This window comes from Engystomops pustulosus, chromosome 9 (assembly GCF_040894005.1).
Source record: "Engystomops pustulosus chromosome 9, aEngPut4.maternal, whole genome shotgun sequence".
Taxonomy (NCBI): domain Eukaryota; kingdom Metazoa; phylum Chordata; class Amphibia; order Anura; family Leptodactylidae; genus Engystomops; species Engystomops pustulosus.
In genome coordinates, this window is record NC_092419.1 from 50,603,315 (window position 1) to 50,611,421 (window position 8,107).

Here is an 8,107-nt window from a genome sequence, read left to right on the forward strand (position 1 = left end):
CCAGTGTGTGTGGCCGCGAGGCGGTTAAAATAGCGTGTGCGCGTCACCGGAAGTGCACTGCGCATGACCGGAAGTGACGTCCGGGACATCGCAGCGCAAAACCGGAAGTGACGTCCGGGTTGCTGTAGCAACGGAACGCTGTGTGGGGACAGGAGCGCCGGCACATCGCGCACCCTGCAGAAATGTAGGGTGCGATGTGTCGCATCTGGCGGACAGGGGGAGTATATATTGGAAAGGAGGAGTATATATTGGAAAAAAGAGGAAGAGCTGTAGGGGAACATTAGATTGAGTAGAGAGTAAGTTATATGTGATAAAGTTGTTGCATGGATAGTGGTGAAGTATCAGCCTAAGATTAGGTCTAATGATTGGGTGTACTATGTGTGGTAATTACCATCCTGGGAGAGAGAGAAGAGCGATGCAGATTCTATGCTGTTATTTTTTCTGTAAGAGAAGGGAAATAACATAAGTTAAAGTAAATCACATCCATGTAGCATAGAAACATACAAATATGAAAATACATAAGACAATTAGGAGAAGGTCCGGTCATAAGCCCTATTCAGGCCCAATGGTTCGATTGTCTGCAAGGTGTGGATCCAGTAGGATTCACGATTACGCAAGAACGCTATCCTGTTGCCCCCTCTGCGGGGGGTTTCCACCTGTTCGATTATCTGGAAGCGTAATTGAGAGGGGTGGTGGTGGCATTTGATAAAATGCGCTGGAACTGGTAATAAAGTTTGATTTGTCCGTATCGTTGATTTGTGCTTACTAATCCTGTCCTTTATGGGATTTACAGTTTCTCCCACGTATAGGAGCCCACATGGACATTTAAGGAGGTAGACCACGAAACGTGAATTACAGGTGAAGTACCCTTGGATAGGGTACCGTTGTCCGGTCCTGGGATGGCAGAAGGATTCCCCACGAATGATGGAAGAACATTGACTACAATTAAGGCAGGGGAATGTGCCTTTTTTAGGGGTGGATAGAAATATTTGCTTAGTTTTTTGAAAGCTTCCTATGTCAGCCCGTACTAGCCTATCCCTCAAATTCTTTGTGCGTTTATAGCACATGAGGGGGGGAGATCGAACAGGTGGAAACCCCCTGCAGAGGGGGCAACAGGATAGCGTTCTTGCGTAATCGTGAATCCTACTGGATCCACACCTTGCAGACAATCGAACCATTGGGCCTGAATAGGGCTTATGACCGGACCTTCTCCTAATTGTCTTATGTATTTTCATATTTGTATGTTTCTATGCTACATGGATGTGATTTACTTTAACTTATGTTATTTCCCTTCTCTTACAGAAAAAATAACAGCATAGAATCTGCATCGCTCTTCTCTCTCTCCCAGGATGGTAATTACCACACATAGTACACCCAATCATTAGACCTAATCTTAGGCTGATACTTCACCACTATCCATGCAACAACTTTATCACATATAACTTACTCTCTACTCAATCTAATGTTCCCCTACAGCTCTTCCTCTTTTTTCCAATATATACTCCTCCTTTCCAATATATACTCCCCCTGTCCGCCAGATGCGACACATCGCACCCTACATTTCTGCAGGGTGCGCGATGTGCCGGCGCTCCTGTCCCCACACAGCGTTCCGTTGCTACAGCAACCCGGACGTCACTTCCGGTTTTGCGCTGCGATGTCCCGGACGTCACTTCCGGTCATGCGCAGTGCACTTCCAGTGACGCGCACACGCTATTTTAACCGCCTCGCGGCCACACACACTGGCGGCCTCACCACTCCCCCCTATTACAGATTTCTCATGTAAGTATTACAGCCTATTTTCTCCTCGATTCGCTGCCCCATCGACCCCACCACATATCGCTTTTGCATACCTAGATCCCTCTCCACAAATGCTACCCTATACCTCTCTCTCTCACCATTTCATTTTTTGTATCTTGCCAATGTTACCAATGATATGGATCTCAGTACCTACATACCAAGATGTTTATATGTCTCTTACAAAGGACGTCCTGTATATATGTATATATTTGCACTATACCCTCTCCCTTCCCCCCTAGATAGCATACTTTAGCCTTGTATTTACTGCATGTTTTTCCACCCTAGGTCAGATCCTACTTGACAAAGGTCGTGATGACCGAAACGTCGTACTAAATATTGAAGATCTGTGAAAAATTACTCTTTAAAAAATTCTTTATACTATGGTGAAGGCTTTGCTATGTGATAGAATCACTGAAATAAAAATCATTTGAAAAATTCAGAATTGGTGTGTGCCATCCCAAAATGGTGGTGTCCTGATCGTGCTTGTTAACGGTGTGGGGAGCTTGAGTCATACCCGTATCCCCAACTGAGCCCCTAATGAACTTTGCAGGTCAGGTCCTCTCATCATCCGTCTCACCAAACAAGGTATATGTGATTCCTGAGGGTCTCCCAGTGGGACCATAAAGGGGTATTCTCGTCTCAGCATTCACATTTAATTTAACTAATCTGTCACATATATACATTTTTTCAATTAGATGTTATTTAAAAAAAAATTACCTGTGTGAAGATAATTTCTCATAAATGTAGTCATATAGTCCCTTAGAATCAAGACTATGTCCCTGTATATGACCACCTCTGCTGGAGGGATTGCACAATGAAACAAAAGGTTTTTGTATATATAATGTCAGGGAGTTACTGCAGGTCCCACAGCCGTCCTGCGGTAATGATTGCTGAATCCAGGTGGTCAGACAGGACTCGATAGCGCATCTCTGGCCATTGTTGGCAAAATGTGAGGTGGTCGTATCCGAGGAAGCTATCTCGTTTCTAAGGGACCACATGGCTACATTTATGAGAAATTATCTTCACACAGGAACATTTTTTTTAATAACATCCAATTGAAGAAATGTTTACATATGGCAAATGAAGTAAATTAAATGTGAATGCCCAGATGGGAATACCCCTTTAACTTTAAAACGTGACTCCAAAAATATATAAATTTTTTTTCACAAAATAATTTTTTACTTTCATTTCCAATATCCAGCATGTCTTTGCCATCCTTATCTCCACTCTCACTGCTGTTCATGTCAGTGAGTCATAGAGTGTTTACACAAAAGATACAGGACACTTTTACAGATGGGATGGGCAGCTAATTTTATTCATGGGAGGGGCTTCTAAGTGGTGCTTCTATGTTTAGCTAGCAGGAAAGCCTTGTGTCTGTGCAGTCCTTCTTAGGCTACATTCACACACATGTATGGGGGACGTATATACGGCCGACATATATACGGCCAATATACGTTCCTCATACACTTCTATGGCCTCACGATCCTGTACGGGAGCGGTACGGTGCCGCACATGTGCCCAGTACCGCTCCATAGCCCGTAGAAAGATAGGACATGTCCTATGCAATGTGCTTTATATGCCTATGGAGAGGGGCGGGGGTGAGCTGCATTCATCCCCTGCTCCTATCCGCAGCGCCGATGTATGCCTGCCATACATTGTGTGAATGTAGCCTTAGTCTGTGATTCTACAGAACTTTCACTATCTCTCTCGCCTCCACCTACCCTCAGCCTTTCATCTCTGACACTTTCTTTACAGCAGGGAAACCATAGTACTCATACAGTGCAGACTATACACATCATGTAAGTATTTCAGTGCTGATTTCTACTACTAATTCCATATTTCATGCTCTTCTACTTAATAAAAGCTACCAGGCTAGTTGCTATGTAGGTTCTGTAAGAAGACTCTCTACAGGCTCAGTGTAATTACTTTTTGGATTTTTGTTGGATTCTCATCTACGGTCCATCATGAGAGAGCACAAAGAATCATGGAAGCTATGGGCAGCTGATAATTGCCTTGGAGCTGGGGCAAACAGAAAAAGAGGTTACACTCCACCTACTTATCAGATGCTGAGGAAAATTTCTGACAAGTAGCTTCAGTACAGGAAAATGCCACAACTCTGGAAAGAAAAAGGTGAGAATCATAATATCTGCATCATTCTGTAATCATGCTAAACTTTAAACAAACATGGAGGTCTATACTAAGGGATTAGAATATAAAATGTATAAATATTTATGTGATGCTCTCTATGGGGATCTGAGTATGGTTTACTGTTTAAAGGAAACCTGTCACTTTAAAATTAGCCTTCTAACCCACAAATAGCTTAGAACAGCTCAGGATGAGCTGATGCCGGACCATAACTTGAATAGAAGCTGTATTCCTGGAAAAAGTGTTTGTAGCGGTATTTAAAATCCACTTTCGGTGCACCACGATATTGGTGTTCGCTACATGCTTGCGACCGTTTGTGCGCATAATTCTGTCATGCTGTAGCGCCGGTGACATCACCGAGCTCTCGGGCACACTTGCGCATGAGCACCAACACCTTTTGTCGTGACCAGCTTCCAGTACTGCTGTGCGAACGACGCTGAAGCCTCGTAGTATCGCGAGGCTACGGTGAGAAGACAGTGTGCTTGCCAAATAGTAGACAGGAACGACGCTGACGCAACGAACGGTCACACGCACCAATATCGTGGTGCACCGAAGGTGGATTTTATATACCGCTACAAACACTTTTTCCAGGAATACAGCGGTTTCTGCTTCTATTCAAGATATGGTCCGGCATCAGCTCATTCTGAGCTGTTGCAAGATATTTGTGGGTTAGAAGGCTAACTTTAAAGTGGTAGATTTCCTTTAAGGGGTTATGTGGGACCAGTGCTGGTGTTTTACATTGGAGATTTACTTGTTATATAATATAAACTCTGGTGAAGATTTATCAACGTGGCACACATTAAACCAGTGCTCAGTATAATCAATCTTTAACTATATCACAATTATTACTTTCTCTGATGCTGGATAAACTGGAGTAGATAAGATTAACGTATTTTTTTTTGTATTTTTCACCATCTATTAGCTGGTATAGTTTGCTCAGCTAAAATAATTAATTTTGTGGTGCATAGACTTTGCCCTTGAGGCCACATTTACAATTCACGAGGCCACGGTCCTTTCTTTTACACATCGTAAAAAAGTAGTAATCGTAAAATAGTCTAAAACCCATAATAAATTTGGCGCAAGGTGTTTCAAATTCATTTTTTACTCCACAATTTTGGTGCAGACAGTATGATGTATTAATGTATATTTTTATTATTTTGCATAGTGTATGCTTTTTCTATTTTTGGTGTATTTTACAATCAATGCACACACAACAGACATATACTAGAGACTGATGAGACAAGTAGAGAGCTAACAACACACACATATCATACAATCTTAGTACAACACATACAAATGAGTGCATAAAAAGTAGGTACAGCACAGAATGTATATGTACAACATAGTTCATGTCGTTCATACCCTTAAATCACACTGAAATACTTATCACAGGAAGCCAAATACTCGATTGAAATGAAACTTACCCTGCTTGTGAAGCTCCACCCACTCTGCTCAGGAAACCCCACATCAGTCTGAACATTTTTAGCAATATTAATGTTGAAAGAACAGCTTTAACCATCTTTAGTCCTTTTTCGCCAAACTGGGTGCACAGGCTATATGTCTGCTCCTGCTCTTGACCATTTGTTTCTTTAGGATAACCACCAGGTGCTCTACCTCCTAATTCCACTACTTACCAACAGCACTAATGTCTATAGTCTGGACAGGTTGAAATATAAATGCAAAAATTATGCAGGACATCATATTATCTTGGAACCAAATGTTCAATAAACATAAGTTCTATAAATTGCATCACAATGCTGGAGAGTGCTGTGATTTATTGAATCAATTTTTCATGAAAACTAGAGAAATAGGAATCTAAATGAATATGTGCAAATAGTCTATAAATTGTATTGGGAGCTGGCACTCATCTCATTTGTAAGATAATATTTCTGACCTGCATTTCTTTGAAAAGTCACTGTCAAGAATTTGATAGACATCTTGTAATGAAGGCTTTAGGAATGGACAGGTGACACAGATCCTTATGCTAAACCCACTTCTCAGCCATTCCTTCCTATTGTGCCACTTACCCTTGGTAGTGGGTAGACAACTAGAAGACATTTTCTCCCTGCACAAAAGTGGGAGATCAAGATCAAACAGGGAGATGAAGACAAACAAACACAGAGCTGGATCGCAACAAAGAGGGCAAATGCAGTACAAAATTACAAAGAAGCTAGGTATTCTGAAAACAGGCTGAAGAACAGGATTCCAGAATAGAGAAATCAAAGAAGCACAATGCCATCACAAAAGCCCAAAGTCAAGTTAGCAAGAGCCTGCTACAAACAGAGAATATGGAATGCAGTCAACAAACTGTGAGGAAAGACTGGAGCAGCGGATTAACTTTGGATGGATTGGAGCAGAACTGCAGGGTGGTGGCAATGAACTCAACCACCACTTAACCACTGTTCAGGATAAAACATTAAGACAAAATCATGGTTTCAGCCACACTCTATGTTTAGAGGATGACATGGATTTTAGCTGGCAGCGGGTGAGCTCCAGCCCAGGGCACCTCTTATTGTCACTGAATGCCCCTGTTTGTATGCAGAGGTTCAGCTGTAACATCACTTCTTCTGCTGCACACTAAAGCCTAGACTGCAGTCAGGCTGTAGAGGGCGCTGCCATTGCCATATCATCACTTAATATCTGTATACAAACAGAGATTGGCAGAGGCAGGTGCTGCTGCACTACATTAAATCACTGGAGATAGACAATTTTAGCTAGTCTCTTATTTTTATAACCCCTGGAGCAGAGGCTTAGGTAGTGGATCAATATGGGAGAGGGGGGGGGGGGATAAAACGTATCCAAGTTGACCCCCAACCCTTTCAAGGAGGCATTGTTTTCTAGTTAACACCTTGGAAAACATATTTGCATGCTTCCCAGAATTCTCTAGTGGAGTATCAATGACTTTAGGTCTCCACACCCCTATAAAGTATCCTTAATTGGCAAACTCTCCATAAGGAGACCCAACCAGCTCAAAACAGCGCTGTCTACAGTTGGGAGTGTGTTCAAAAGGTAGCAAAAGGAGGCATTGTTTTCTATTTAACACCTCAGAGAACATATTTGCATACTTCCCAGGACCCCCATCCGTGGTGAACCCCCATCAGAGTCTTTACATTTTCAATTACAGTGCTGTCCATGATGACAGCAATGAAAGGAAAACTTTCAATTTATATCCACCAACATGACTTTTACATTACTGTTACTAAGCTTAATAAATCTGCCCCACTGAGTTCCACCATGGAGAGACTCTCAATACATAAAGCACCTAAAAACTATAGATGTATAGATACTTTTTTCAACTACTGAATATGAAAAAAGAAAAAAAAAACAAGCACGGAGAAAGAGGAAGGAGAAAAAGACAAAAACAGATTAGGGGCCAAACCACAGTGAAAATTTTCATTCCTTTTATCCAAAGGCCTCTCCTTTAGTAGTATACCTAGAGAATTTGATTCCTAGACATTAACCAATTTATAAGAAAATGAACACTCAAAATACATTTTAAATTACAGGAACAAAAAGAAAAAAGACACCCAGAAACACCAATAGCCCCATCTTTAGAACCACGTCCATGAAAAATCAAAAACAAATCCCGTTTCTACCCCTTACAAGATCAAGGACACCACATTAAGGTCTATTATGATTCAATCATAGACGACTTTAGAAAACTACTGAAACTATTTGAATAATGGTGCCTAGACAGAAACTCCAGCAAAAATCAAAACCTAAAACGAAAGCTCTAAAGGACCTCCGAAAAAAACAGGGATCTGGTATTTAGATCTGCAGATAAAGGAGGAAGATTGGTTATAATCACCTTCCAATACAGTTGAATAACAACAGCCATAGTGGCTGTTACGGGGCCTGGGCGGCACAAGGGCCTGAAATGAACAGCCAAGACCAAGTTCATAAACACTATTTTCTCATGCCCTCCTTGTACAGTAAAACGGGCCCCTATGCAGTGCCTCTGTCCACCCACCTCATCTGTAGCCGCCTGAGCCGGCCTCTTCATTTGTAGCCCCTCTGCCTGCCCACTTCTTTTGCCGCTAACCACCCCGACAGCTCCAACAGCTGCCACATGGCCTGTCCATCTCATCTGCGGCCAGCACCGCCTGTTATATTCTCAGCTATCCGCGGCCAGCCTACTCCTTCTGCGACTTCCCAGCCACACAGG